General features: G+C 45.1%; 1 long non-coding RNA gene across 1 annotated transcript in view; it reads right to left on the bottom strand.

The window, feature by feature from the left end:
• The window catches only part of LOC119971021, a 32,662-nt gene extending 28,041 nt beyond the window's left edge, over positions 1-4,621 (bottom strand). Inside the window, exon 1 of the long non-coding RNA XR_005461721.1 lies at positions 4,355-4,621. This is a non-coding gene — a long non-coding RNA (uncharacterized LOC119971021). The remainder of the gene's footprint in view (positions 1-4,354) is intronic.
• Positions 4,622-14,476: the final 9,855 nt, after the last annotated feature.

Genomic DNA, 14,476 nt, shown 5'->3' with positions numbered 1-14,476 from the left:
GCCATTTTTGGAGAGCTTCACTTCTTAACCCAATACTGCCAATACTCATAGAATTACATAGAATTTACAGTGCAGAAGGAGGCCATTCGGCCCATCGAGTCTGCACCGGCTCTTGGAAAGAGCCCCCTACCCAATGTCAACACCTCCACCCTATCCCCATATCTCAGTAACCCCACCCAACATTAAGGGCAATTTTGGACACTAAGGGCAATTTATCATGGCCAATCCACCTAGCCCGCACATCGTTGGACTGTGGGAGGAAACCGGAGCACCCGGAGGAAACGCACGCACACACGGGGAGGATGTGCAGACTCCGCACAGACAGTGACCCAAGCCGGAATCGAACCTGGGACCCTGGAGCTGTGAAGCGATTGTGCTATCCACAATGCTACCGTGCTGCCCGTACTCCTAAGGGTTCTGCCATTTACTCGATAATTCCCACCTGTATTTGACCTTCCAAAATGCATTACCGCACATTTGTCCGGATTAAACACCATCTGCTATTTCTCCGCCCAAATCTCCTACTATTTATATCCTGTTGTATCCTCTAACAATCCTCTTCACTATCAGCAACTCCACCAATAATTGTGTCATCTGCAAACTTACTAACCAGACCAGCTACATTTTTCCTCCAAATCATTTATATATACTACGAACAACAAAGGTTCCAGCTCTGAACCCTGTGGAATACCACTAGTCACAGCCCTCTATTCTTCCACTGTTACCCTCTGTCTTCCATGACAGAGCCAGTTGCCAGCTCACTTCTAATCCTGTGTGTCTTCACATTTTGTAGCCTTCTGCCATGAGGGACCTTGTCAAAGGCTTTACTGAAGTCCATATAGACAACATCCACTGTCCTTCCTTCATCAATCAACTTTGTCACTTCCTCAAAAAACTCGATCAAGTTAGTGAGACACAACCATGCTGCCTATCGCTAATAAGTCCATTTGTTTCCAAATGTGAGTAAATCCTGTCCCGAAGAATCTTTTACAATAATTTCCCAACCACTGACGTAAGGCTCACCACCATATAATATCCTGGATTATCCCTGCTAGCTTTCGTTAAGAAAGGAACAACATGGGCAGCACGGTGGCCTAGTGGTTAGCACAACCGCCTCACGGCGCTGAGGTCCTAGGTTCGATCCCGGCTCTGGGTCACTGTCCGTGTGGAGTTTGCACATTCTCCCCGTGTCTGCGTGGGTTTCGCCCCCACAACCCAAAAAAATGTGCAGAGTAGGTGGATTGGACACGCTAAATTGCCCCTTAATTGGAAAAAATAATTGGGTAATCTAAATTTATAAAAAAAAAAGAAAGGAACAACATTGGCTATTCTCCAGTCCTCTGGGACCTCACTGTAGCCAATGAAGATACAAATATTTCTGTCAGGGCCCCAGCAATTTCCCCTCTTGCCTCCCTCAGTATTCTGAGGTAGATCCCATCAGGGCCTGGGGATTTATCTACCTTCATGCTTTTTAAGACACCCAACACACCCTCTTTTTTGATATCAACATGAACCAGTATATCTACACACCTTTCCCTAGAATCATTATCCTCCAAGTCCTCCTCTTTGATGAATACTGATGCAAAGTACTCATTTAGTACCTCACCCATTTCCCTTGGCTCCATGCATAGATTTCCTCCTCTGTTCCTGAGTAGATCAACCCTTTTCCTGGCCACTCTCTTGCTCTTTCTATACGTTTAAAATGCCTTGGGATTCTCCTTAACCCTTTTTGCCAAGGGCTTTTCAAGGCCCCTTTTAGCTCTCCTAACCCATTGTATAGTTCCTTCCTACTTTCTTTGTATTCTTCATGGGCTTTGTCTGTTCTCCGCCTTCTAGACCTTCCGAGTGCTTTGTTTTTCTTTTTGACTTGGCTCATAATATCCCTCATTATCCAAGGTTCCCGAAGCCAGCCATACTTACCCTTCACCTTCACAGGAACAGGAGGGTGGGGGGGGGGGGGGGGTCCGATCGCCCCACGCGACCCAGGAACCCGGGGGCCCACTCGCGACGCCAATCCCGCTGCCACCAGAGGTGGTTGAAACCATGGCAGCGGGAGAGGCCTCTCAGCGGCGGGACTTCGGCCCATCGTGGGCCGGAGAATCGCCGAAGGGGGCTCGCCGATCGGCGCGGAGGGCGCGCCGATCGGCGGGGCGTGATTCCCGCCCCCTCCCCCTCCGGGTGGCGGAGAATTTCTGCCACTGCGGGGGCGGGATTTTCGCCGGCCCCGGGCGATTCTCCGACCCTGCGGGGGGTCGGAGAATTTCACCCCTGAGTCCTCACCTCCTATGAAGAACAGGCCCTGGAGATCATGGAGTTGCCCAAGAAGAGAACAGTCACCAACAGCGAGGTTGGCCTGCGCCAGAGAGGTAAGGGTCCACTGACCTGTCATCTAGAATAGATGAACTGTCTCAATTGAGTTGTTGTTTTCCCACACAATTATCCTTCTCTTTCACTCAACCCATCTCCCCATTGATTTGCACAATCAACATCTGATGAGACCGGGCCATCCGAATGAGCAGAATTATACAGGCTGCAGAAGTTGGCTGTTAGGAGGCTGAGAATGCCTGCAATCTACACCTACAATTTGTGGCTCTAACACCCTAAGATTCACCCTGTCATTAAGCTTTATGACTTCTGATTTTTAGTTGATTTCCACAGCATCATGCCTATGTGTTTACTATATTTCCCTTCATACAGGGCAGCACGGTAGCGCAGTGGATAGCTCTGCTGCCTTTTGGCGCCGAGGTCCCAGGTTCTTGCAGCTGCTGAGCCCCTATGCAAATTTCTGTGCAACCTATCTAATCATAGAATCATAGAATTTATAAAGTAGAAGGAGGCCATTCGGCCCATCGATTCTACACCAGCCCTTGGAAAGAGCACCCTACTTAAGCCCATACTTCCAACCTTTCCCCGTACCCACTGAACCTTTTTGGACACTAAGGGCAATTTATCATGGCTAATCCACCTAACCCGCACATCTTTGGACTGTAGGGGGAAACCGGAGCACCCGGAGGAAACACATGCAGACACGGGGAGAACGTGCAGACGCCACACAGACAGTGACCCAAACCGGGTATCAAACCTGGGACCCTGGAGCTGTGAAGCTACTGTGTTAGCCACAGATTATCACTTGGAATATACTGATAAATTACCAGACATACATATCATACTAATATGGGTGTCAGAATACCAGTACTTTACATTTGACACAAACATTAATCAATTTTCAAAAAGAGGAAGTAAGCTGAATATAATATCCTAGCTATTGACCCGTCTTCTGAAGAATAATTAAACGCTCATTGATCACACCCCATCTGGTTGCCTCATCAAACAATTTAATTCAGGTTAACCTGCAACTCTATTTATTAATTATGTGGCCTTAAAGGACACACCTTGTCAGCATTTCTTCCAAAAATTAGCCCATCTTGTTTTGATGCACATCTTCAATACTTTTTAAAAATGTGGTACAAAGCACAACACTTAATAATGCTTAGAATCCCTACAGTGCAGAAGAAGGCCATTCAGCCCATTGAGCCTGCACTGACTCTTTGAAAGTGCATGCTACCTTGGCCCACTACCTCGGTCTATCCTTGTAACCCCACCTAAACTTTGGGCACTAAGGGCAATTTGACATGGCCTTCCGTCTAACCAGCACATCTTTGGACTGTGGGAGGAAACCGGAGCACCCAGAGGAAACCCACGCAGACACGGGGAGAAAGTGCAAACGCCACACCGTCACACAAGGCCGTAATCGAACCAGGTCCCTGGTGCAGTGCTAACCACTGTGCCACCGTGCCACCTGCTTGCTCACAGAAGACACACGTAAAATGATTAAATAGAATTAGGGATTCTGTGGAAGTGGACAAGCATTCATTACTTTTACTGAGAAGGACCATTGGATTTTTTTCAACAATGTGGAGCCATCGCAGGTGGAAGGAGTCAAAATCACCCATAATTTCAGTGAATTGCAGAACAGGTTTGTGCGAATGAATAGCCCTCCTCCTGTCCTCTGCTCGTCGGAGAAGTCAACAGCATTGAAATCCAAAAGATGATTTTGGTCCTTATGACCTTGTTTCATTAAACAGATTAGCTGGCGCATTAAGTGAAGCAGCTGTAATGTGACTTTGATATGGTAGATTGGCCAAAACCCAAATATCTACTGGGATCTGAGTTATAGAAAAACATGAAAAAGGTATCACCTTCAATGCTATTTTAAAGTATGTGCTTGGTGTTAAAATATATTTGTAAATCAGTCTTCAACTCCCGACAAGTGGTGCTATTTATATAGTGAAAGATTGGCCCGAACTATTTGTCAATGAGGCAAAATACATTATCAGAAGGAAGATATATTTACCTTCTCCAGGTTCCTTCTCTACTATCCCATTTTATATTTCTTCCAGACATGAGCCACACTCTCTGTTGCAACAGATCTGTTTGCTCTTCATTGCAAGAAACACAAAATAATAAAACAAGTGAACAGATTTGAAGAGAATGGTCACGCGGAAACTCTCAGAAAACACAATTAATGATGAAATGTAGTGGTGGCTACATCTGCCCATTGCACAACGTGAGCAACTCGCATCTGATCCATTCTGCCAAATCAAAACACCGCTGATGCGAGCCTTCATGATATCACTGACAGGGGATTCTACACAATACACGTGTTAAATGGAATGGTCTAACTGACAGCTCTGAAGCACAAAAGTAGGGAGTAAGCTATGCACCAGTGATATTGTGCTGTGGGTGGATGAGTTATATGAGCTGTAGTTTGTGTGTGAATTCAGCACTCTGCATTAACTGACAATGCTGTTCTGTGGATGTTTTTGAATGATGTTATTTTCTCCCAGTTTGTGCCGTGCCCTTACTGCATTTTTGGCTGGAAAAAAATAATACGTTTGTAACATTTTGGATCATGCCACAATTCACACAAGTTTACAAATCTTCTTTAAAATCAAAAGGCAAATACAGTTGTCCCTTGCCCACTAATGCCACATGGAGAATTGGATTGCACTGAATCCTTGAGAATTGGATTGCACTGAATCCTTGAGAATTGGATTGCACTGAATCCTTGAGAATTGGATTGCACTGAACCCTTGAGAATTGGATTGCACTGAATCCTTGATAATTGGATTGCACTGAATCCTTGAGAATTGGATTGCACTGAATCCGTGAGAATTGGATTGCACTGAACCCTTGAGAATTGGATTGCACTGAATCCTTGAGAATTGGATTGCACTGAACCCTTGAGAATTGGATTGCACTGAATCCTTGAGAATTGGATTGCACTGAATCCTTGAGAATTGGATTGCACTGAACCCTTGATAATTGGATTGCACTGAATCCTTGAGAATTGGATTGCACTGAACCCTTGAGAATTGGATTGCACTGAATCCTTGAGAATTGGATTGCACTGAACCCTTGAGAATTGGATTGCACTGAATCCTTGAGAATTGGTTGCACGGAATCCTTGAGAATTGGATTGCACTGAACCCTTGAGAATTGGATTGCACTGAATCCTTGAGAATTGGTTGCACGGAATCCTTGAGAATTGGATTGCACTGAACCCTTGAGAATTGGATTGCACTGAATCCTTGAGAATTGGATTGCACTGAATCCTTGAGAATTGGATTGTACTATTACTTCACCCGGAAAGCGGCAATAGCTTAAAAAAAATACACCTCAGCGTCTTTGGTTATTCCAAGCAAATATTGAGTCCTATGTAAACGCGCGATTCAGAAAGGTTAGATAGAATCTCTGTGCACAGCTCTGCAAAAGTGCTAAAACTACCTGGAATGGTGACAAAGCAATTAGTTGAATGCATCATTTATGCTTCTAACACGCATTCATCACTTACGTTGAAACAAATCAGCATGGTTCTAAATTAGCTAAAATATTTACCTCTCTCCAAGAGCATTTTCAGTTGCAATTCAGCTTAGTCTGGCAAAGAGACAACAATACAATTCACAACACCGCTTTGAAGTAGTAACTCCCACCTACTCGGCAACACTGTAATAACGACGCCATCTGGTATTTTCACTGCAGCAGGGGAACAGAGCTCAAAAGTGAAGACCAAATGGTATCTTTGGTAGGAAACAAATTGCAGACATGTTTTTATTTTAAGGCAGTTAAAAGTTTTGGGATAATGTGAAGATTTTAAAAAATATTCACTTGTCGCTCTTTAATCTGCAAATGATTGAATATAATATAAATCAATCTTCATAGCAAAGCACTGTTATGGAATTTGAAAGCTAATCGTTTTTGTTGTGCAGTACACATGATAACTGATTATCTATCTTGCGAGAGCTTTATTGTAAGAATAAATCACCGGTACTGCATGTTCAAGTGGCACTATTCATCTGAGTAACTGTACTAAAAGGAATATAGCCTGTGAGACACTAGAGTGAATCCTTATTAAAAGCTGCAAATAAGCCAAATGAAGTTAACACAGTCCCAATTCATCAACGCAAGGCACATTTGCTGGACTTATGGGGCGGGATTCTCCCATCTGAAGGCTGAGTGTTGACACCATTGTAAAAACTGGAGAGTTTAACGACGGTGTCATCGGACCGCTATGTATAGCGATCATCTGGCCCTACAGGAGGCCAGAACAGCACTGGAGCGACTCACGCCGCTCCAGCTGCCGATACCGGAGTCACATGGCCGCCGCGGGTCTGCACATGCGCGCTGCGAACACGCGCATGCGCGGTAGCTCCCTTCTCCGCACCGGCCCCTGACGCAACATGGCGTAGGGCCACAGGGGCTGGCGCAGAGCAAAAGAGGCCCCCACCACGAGAGGCTGGCCTGCCGATCGGTAGGCCCTGATCGCGGGCCAGGCCACGGTGGAGGCTGCCCTCGAAGTCCCACTGGGTAAGACCAGATGTGAACGGCGCCGGCGGGACTCGGGCTTTTTTGGGCGGCCACTTGGCCCATCCCGGGTGGAGAATCGCTTTTGGGGGTCTGGTGTTCTTTGTGTTGTTTATTCAGGATGGTTGGCAGAATGTTCACAAAGACCACAAAATAGCTTAAACTTAAACAAAGCTATAAATTTATTCACACGACTAACTTGGATTCGACATATACTCCTAAGGAATACACAGTTGATTAATAATATCAAAACTGCACTTATGTACAGCTTATCCCATGACTGGTTTACACTATGATCTGCACTCACTTACACATCTGCATTTCTGCCTCTCACAAGCTACCTCCTGCACACACACTTCCCCAAGGCTACTCTGAACACTTCATTGACCCTTGCAGTTCTGATAGAACATAGAACAGTACAGCACAGAACACGCCCTTCGGCCCTCGATGTTGTGCCGAGCCTTGTACGAAACCAAGATCAAGCTATTCCACGCGGTGTCATTTCTGGTGTGCTCCATGTGCCTATCCAATAACCGCTTGAAAGTTCCTAAAGTGTCCGACTCCACTATCACAGCAGGCAGTCCATTCCACACCCTAACCACTCTCTGAGTAAAGAATCTACCTCGGATATCCCTCCTATATCTCCCACCCTGAACCTTATAGTTATGCCTCCTTGTAACAGCTCCATCCACCCAAGGGAATAGTTTCTGAACGTTCACTTTATCTATCCACCTCATCATCTTACAAACCTCTATTAAGTCACATCTCATCCTCCTCCGCTTCAGAGAAAAAAGCCCTAGCTCGCTCAACCTTTCCTCATAAGGCCTATACTCCAAACCAGGCAGCATCCTGGTAAATCTCCTTCGTACCCTTTCCAATGCTTCTACATCCTTCCTATAGTGAGGTGACCAGAACTGCACACAATACTCCAAATGTGGTCTCGCGAGAGTCATGTACAGTTGCAGCATATCCCCACGGCTCTTGAAATCAAGCCCCCTGTTAATAAACGCGAACACACTATAGGCCTTCTTCACGGCTCTATCCACTTGAGTGACAACCTTCAGACATCTGTGGACATGAACCCCAAGATCTCTCTGTTCCTCCACATTCCTCAGAACCCTGCCATTGACCCTGTAATCCACATTCAAATTTTTCCTACCAAAATGAATCACCTCGCACTTATCAGGGTTAAACTCCATCTACCATTTTTCGGCCTGGCTCTGCATCCTATCAATGTCTCTTTGCAGCCTACAACAGTCCTCCACCTCATCCACAACTCCACCAATCTTGGTGTATCAGCAAATTTACTGACCCACTCTTCAGCCCCCTCCTCCAAGTCATTGATAAAAATCACAAATAGCAGAGGACCCAGCACTGATCCATGTGGTTACCCCGCTGGTAATTGGTCTCCAGTCTGAAAATTTTCCACCCACCACCACTTCTATGTGATAGCCAGTTACTTATCCAATTGGCCAAATTTCCCTCTATCCCACACCTCTTTACTTTCTTCATGAACCGAGCATGGGGAACCTTATCAAATGCCTTACTAAAATCCATGTATACGACATCAACTGCTCTACCTTCATCTACACACTTAGTTACCTCCTCAAAGAATTCAGTCAATTTTCTGAGGCAAGACTGACCCTTCACAAATCCGTTTTGACTATCCTGGATTAAGCTGCATCTTTCCAAATGGTCATAAATCCTATACTTCAGGACCTTTTCCATTAACGTACCGACCATGGAAGTAAGATTAACTGGCCTATAATTACCAGGGTCATTCCTATTCCCTTTCTTGAATAGAGGAACAACATCCGCCACGCTTCAATCCTCTGGCATTATCCCCGTGGACAGTGAGGACCCAAATATCAAAGCCAAAGGCTCTGCAATCTCGTCCCTTGCCTCCCAAAGAATCCTAGGATATATCCCATCTGGCCCAGGGGACTTGTCGACCCGAAGATTTTTCAAAATTGCTAATACATCCTTCCTCAGAACATCTACCTCCTCCAGTCTACCCACCTGTATCACACTTTCATCCTCAAAAACATGACCCCTCTCCTTTGTGAACACTGAAGAAAAGTATTCATTCAGTGCCTCTCCGATCTCTTCTGACTCCATGCGCAAGTTCCCACTACTGTCCTTGACCAGCCCTAACCACACCCTGGTCATTCTTTTATTTCTCATATAAGAGTAAAAAGCCTTGGGGTTTTCCTTGATCCGACCCACCAAGGACTTCTCATGCCCCCTCCTAGCTCTCCTAAGCCCTTTGTTTTAGCTCATTCCTTGCTACAGCCCATATTACCTCAGTAGGCAGATCCCCCTCGAACTGCCTTTCTGCAGCCGTTAAACTATCCTTGATTAACAACGCTACTCCGCCACCTCTTTTACCACCTTCCCTACTGAAACATCTATACCCCGGAACTTCCAACAACCCATTCCTGTCCCTGTTCTAACCATGTCTCCGTAATGCCCACAACATCGTAGTCCCATAGTTATGATAGTTATGATAATACCGGGTGTGGGGGCAGGTGCAGGTGGGGTCGTGTCTCTGACCTGGTAGGTTCACAGCTTTATTTAAAGGGGCGATGTAGAAAAGGAATTTGGATGAGCCAGGAGTCAGATAGGATAGGTGCACAGAGAAAAGGGGCAGTAATCCAATTCAATACTACATCCCTGGGATTACTGCTGGGTTCAGTCAGGAACCAGATGGATGAACATTTTTCCCGCAACGGTAGAAGAAGCCAGTGGCTCTCACCAAGTAGACATGTTTGGATTTGGTTAAGTAGGTCAGCAGCAGGAGAGTTACATCCTGGTTTGGATGCAGTGCAGGAAATGAGTCAGAGTACAGGAGGAAGATAGAGAACCTAGTGATGTGGTGGAACAACAACAATCCCTCCCTCAATGTCACAAAATTAAAGAGCTGGTCATTGACCTCAGGAAGCAAAGCATCATACACACCATTGTCTGCATCAATGGTGCCGAGGTGGAGATGGTTGACAGCTTCAAATTCTTAGGTGTGCACATCATCAGCAATCTGTCCTGGTCCACCCACATCGACGCCACGACCAAGAAAGCACAACAGTGCCTATACGTCCTCAGGAAACAAAGGAAATTCAGCATGTCCACATTGACTCCTACCAACTTTTTGGATGTGCTACAGAAAGCATCCTATCTGGCTGTATCACAGCCTGGTATGGCAACTGCTCGGCCCAAGACCCCAAGAAACTTCAGAGAGTCGTGAACACCGCCCAGTCCATCATACGAACCCGCCTCCCATCCTTTGACTCGGTTTACACCTCCCGCTGCCTTGGGAAAGCGGGCAGCATAATCAAAGACCCCTTCCACTCAGATTATTCTCTCTTCCAACTTCTACCATCAGGCAGGAGATACAAAACTCTGAGAATACGCACTAACAGGTTCAAAAACACCTTCTTCCCCGCTGTTACCAGACTCCTGAATGACTCGCTTATGGACTGAACTGATCTCTCTGCACATCGTCTCTACTGAGTAGTACTACAATCCTGTATGCTTCATCCGATATCTGTGTCTATGTATTTACATTGGGTATTTATGCATGTCCGACGTTTATGCCATGTACGGAATGATCTGTCTGGACTGTATGCAGGACATTACTTTTCACTGTACTTCGGTACAAGTGATAATAAATCAAATCCGATCTCAAATGATTCAATGACTTAACCAGGTCAGGCAGAATGAGTTAATTTGCAGATTCACCTGTGTCCTGTGGTTTAAACATGCTCACCATCCTCCCAACTCCAGATCAACCTTCATTCTGTTTTGTAAAGTGTGCTCCATCATAACCATTCCCATAGGGCCATAAGACATAGGAGCAGAATTAGTCCATTCGGCGCATCAAGTCTGCTCTACCATTCAATCATGGCTGATATGTTTCTCATCCCCATTCTCCTGCCTTCTCCCCATAACCCTTCATCTCAAACGCATTAAACTTTTAATCCCCAGCCTTTACTTGCTACCCACTTCATTATTTCCCAATTTAACTGTCTGCTGACATCATTGTCTCACTCTCATGCAGTGCCCACTTCTTCCCCTCTCTGAAAGCACTTTGTTTGAATAACTCATATGTTTTCACTAACAGATCAAGATTTTTACCCCATGTGGGCAAAGCGAATACAAAATGTAAGGGGCAAGGACAGGACTAGAGGTGAGCCAACACATCTCAGTTTCAGAGGATGGTTAGTGTGGTATTATCATACATGAAGGTAATGTAAGGATTAATGAAATGTATACAGACAGCCACTAGAGGGAGCTTATCCTAGAAGTATATAAGAGATGACGCTGAGCCTTGTGGGACAGAAGGTTGGAGTAGGTGATAGGAGCAGGAGCTGACTAGAAGGACTGAAGATACTGAGAGAGCAAGAGAGTAGTTTATTATGTTCGTGAGTTAGATGTAGATGAGTATAGTGTGTATAGTTTATGTGTGACCAATCAGCTATTTGTTTCTCAGGGATAAGTGTCGAATCCAATTAGTAGCGTTTAATAAAATAGTTTTGTTAGTTTACAAGACGTTGTTCTCTGATCAACACTACACTTCAAAGCCATCCGGATAGAGCAATGCAGAGAACAACACAGGTTTCATGGCACATCCGTTCCTCTCTCAAACCAAAATGGAGATATCGGAAATTCTCAGATAGCTGGGGATAAAGCTGGGGACAGAACTAACAATATGTAGCAAAAGTGCTGAACGAATATCGCCAATGACAGAACTGTGAGAAAATTGAATATAGTATTTTTAAAAAACATTTTTTAAAGTTTTTTTTATAAATTTAGAGAACCCAATCAATTTTTTCCAATTAAGGGGAAATTAAAGTGGCCAATCCACCTACCCTGTACATCTTTGAGTTGTGGGGGCGAATCCCACGCAAACACGGGGAGAATGTGCAAACTCCACATGGACGGTGACCCAGAGCCGGGATCGAACCTGGGACCATGGTGCCGTGAGGCAACAGTGCTATCCACTGTGCCATTGTGCTGCCCTAATAGAGTAATTGTTAAGATTGTTACTTTGCCACTTCTTTATTTTCATTTCTTTTGTTTTCCAAAAGAAATAAGGATGATTTTTTTCGAGGACCTCTTTTTGAGGGTGAATCATCACAGGAAGTGCAGCCACGTTTATCCGTGTGTCAGCGCAGCCAATCACACTCTGTGGGTCCAGTTAGTTGACTTTTCACCTGGAGATTCCCGTACCAGCCTCCCCGGACAGGCGCCGGAATGTGGCGACTAGGGGCTTTTCACAGTAACTTCATTGAAGCCTACTCGTGACAATAAGCGATTTTCATTTTTTCATTTCAGATTCACATCCCATAAGTGAGCTCAAGAAAACCCTGGTGAGAGGGACTGCTGGGGAGATTCCAAGTTGAGTGCCACAACACTGTTTGAAGTCTGCTCAGCAGGACCCACAGACAGAATCCTGGGGTCTGTCAATAAGGAAAAGCATGAGCATCTTCTCTAGTTACTGACAGAAGCACTAAGCGCAGTCGCAAAAATCTGAGAGAATGAAGTAATCCAATCCTCGCATGACTGGATTGGTGACAGAATGAATTGAAAGATTATGTTCCAGGCCGTGCATGGAACCTCAAACCTGACTCTCGTAAGTCCATACAAACCACGACCTCAGCCATGCAGACTGTGGACGCCAACATGTCTGTCATCTTCAAAAGGAAGTCAGAGATCATAGGCATGGTCTTACAATTCATCACTAATTTTCACCAAGTTGGGTGCAGAATGCTGGTGTGAGCTCAGGATGAAGATGGTGGTGAGAGAGATAAAGGAAACTATGTACTCCAATCAAAGCTCTTCCATTTTGCGTTGTTCAAGCTTCAGTCAGTAATTATCATTCTGCCTGATCTCCCGATGGTCCAGTCTGCCCATCCACAGATAAAGTAGTCTTTGGAGAGGCCTTCAGGAGTACTAAAACTCAAAGGCCAAAAGATTGTTAAAGTATACAGCACCGAAACAAATCAATCCATGCAGGTGTTTATACTCCACACAACTCTCCTCCTCAAGCATTCTCCTCAATTTCCTTCTCCCTTGTATCCTTATCCAGCTTCTCTTTAAATGGATTAATACGATATTCCTCAACCACACTCTGTTGTAGTGGATTCCCCATTCTCAGCACTCTTCGGGGAAAGACGATTCTTCGGAATTCAAGATTTGATGTTTCAATGACAATCTTATATTGATGTCCTCGGGTTTTTTGCTCTTCCTCACCATTGCCATGACAGGGATAGTTTAACCCCTGGTCCTGGCAAACCATCCATCCTTTACCAACCGTATACATTTATATACAATGGACTGAGAGACCTCAGCGTATCCCTGCTGATGCCCCGAGAGGAACCAGAGGTCAGAAAGAAATGAGGGTGGTGATTACCTTCACGGATACTGGTTAGGTACCTTCACTGAATCCAGGAAATAGGCAGCTTTCTCCAGGAGAGCTCCAGATCTTCAGCCAGCAGACCTAGAAACTCAGCCCATGGATGCAGTGTGTTTCTGGGAGATCAAAGCTAAGCCTCGTATAGTCTGTTCATTAGGTGCTGCCTTGTGTATTGTTGGCCCCTGTGGTGCCCACATTCTAACCTGACCCAACACATCGTCATTGCTGTGGATGGTCTTCCACTTCTGAGGCACTGTCAAAACGTCCAAGACATGTCTCCTATCTTTCTGATGTCCGCCTGAATGTCCCCAAAATTTTCCAATCACTGTGTGGTTAAAATTCTTGGCTAAATGTGTGTCAATGAGAACTAACACTGCAACTGTGAGAAGAGAACATTTATTAAATTCAGGCAATCCCAAATTGACACACCCACATGGATTGAGTCCATTTAACGAGCCAGTGTGCGGAGCCCTGGGAAACATATGCTAGAATTGTTAAATCGGAAGAAAAGTTAGGTTCCTGTGAAAAGGTCCTCATTTGCATCTAATTATCACCTTAAATGATGTTAATATTGCCTTCCCACCTGCGTTATTCTTGATTCTGAGTCATGAAAGCAACTTGCTCAAACAACCAAATACACGCGAGCGAAACTCAGAAGTCAGTGCATTATTGGAGCCATGTTGCAATCATATATCATTTTGCTCAATGTCACTATCCACCCGCTCTCAACCCATGAAATGAAATGAAATGAAAATCACTTATTGTCACGAGTAGGCTTTAATGAAGTTACTGTGAAAAGCCCCAAGTCGCCACATTCCAGCGCCTGTCCGGGGAGGCTGGTACGGGAATCGCACCATGCTGCTGACCTGCTTGGTCTGCTTTAAAAGCCAGCGATTTAGCCAAGTGAGCTAAACCCATGCATTCTTTCCGATTAAAATTCCACTAAATTACGATTAGTTACCGGTCTCATTCCCCAAACTGCCCAATTCAGAAAGCCATCTCTACAATTGTGTCAGATTCCTGAGACTCAATTTTCACGTTCAATTGCAGAAGGCTGCAAGGAAGATTCTTACCCCAGGGAGAAAGGGATATGGCGCACAATACTGACTGGATAAACACCTGAATTAACAGGGAGATGGATTCGCTGTCTGATTGGTGGCCATGGAGTAGTCTGGAACCCGGTGAAGTCTTGAATCAGGG

The sequence above is a fragment of the Scyliorhinus canicula genome, chromosome 9 (assembly GCF_902713615.1).
Source record: "Scyliorhinus canicula chromosome 9, sScyCan1.1, whole genome shotgun sequence".
In the NCBI taxonomy this organism is placed as follows: Eukaryota; Metazoa; Chordata; class Chondrichthyes; order Carcharhiniformes; family Scyliorhinidae; genus Scyliorhinus; species Scyliorhinus canicula.
The sequence above is the reverse complement of the archived record's forward strand: the minus strand, read 5'-3'. Positions and strand labels throughout refer to the sequence as shown.